The following is a 1,071-nucleotide window of genomic DNA, read 5'->3' on the forward strand; positions in this document are numbered from 1 at the left end:
GAAATCCTTGGAAGAGATTTTCCGTAGAGAAACTCAGTAGCGAAACTTGGTAGAGAAACTTGGTAGAGATACTTAATAGAGAACCTTGGTAGAGAGAATCTCGGTAAAGAAACTCGGTAGAGAAACTTGGTAGAGAACCTTGGTAGATACTTGGTATAGATACTTGGTAGAGAACCTCGGTAGAGAAACTGAGTAGAGAACCTTAATAGAGAAACTTGGTAGAGAAACTTGGTAGAGATCATCGGCGGAAAACCTCGGTAGAGATTCTCGGTAGAGAAACTCGGTAGAGAAACTCGGTAGAGAACGTTGGTAGAGAAACTTGTTAGAGATACTCGGTAGAGAATCTCGGTAGAGAACCTCGGTAGAAAACCTTAGTAGAGATCCTCGGTAGAGATCCTCGGTAAAGAACCTCGGTAGAGAACCTCGGTAAAGAAACTCAGTAGAGAACCTTGGTAGAGATACTTGGTATATATACTTGGTAGAGAACCTTGGTAGAGATCATCGGCAGAAAACTTTGGTAGAGGTTCTCGGTAGAGAAACTTGGTAGAGAAACTTGGTAGAAAACCTTGGTAGAGATACTAGGTAGAGATTATCGGCAAAAAACCTCGGTAGAGATTCTCGGTGAAGAAGTTTGGTACAGAACCTTGGTAGAGATATTCGGTAGAGATACTCGGTAGAGAACCTCGGTAGAGAACTTTGGTAGAGAAACTCGGTAGAGAACCTTGGTGGAGAAACTTCGTAGAGATCATCGGCAGAAAACCTCAGTAGAGATTCTTGGTAGAGAAACTTGGTAGAGAAACTTGGTAGAGAAACTTGGTAGAGAAACTTGGTAGAGAAACTTGGTAGAGATCATCGGCGGAAAACCTCGGTAGGGATTCTCTGTAGAGAAACACGGTAGAGAATCTCGGTAGAGAACCTCGGTAGAAAACCTTGGTAGAGATCCTCGGTAGAGATCCTCGGTAAAGAACCTGGGTAGAGAACCTTGGTAAAGAAACTCAGTAGAGAACCTTGGTAGAGATACTCAGTACAGATACTCGGTAGAGAACCTCGGTAGAGATCATCGGCAGAAAA

Source organism: Frankliniella occidentalis, unplaced genomic scaffold (assembly GCF_000697945.3).
Source record: "Frankliniella occidentalis isolate FOCC.00 unplaced genomic scaffold, Focc_3.1 Scaffold18, whole genome shotgun sequence".
Classification (NCBI taxonomy): domain Eukaryota; kingdom Metazoa; phylum Arthropoda; class Insecta; order Thysanoptera; family Thripidae; genus Frankliniella; species Frankliniella occidentalis.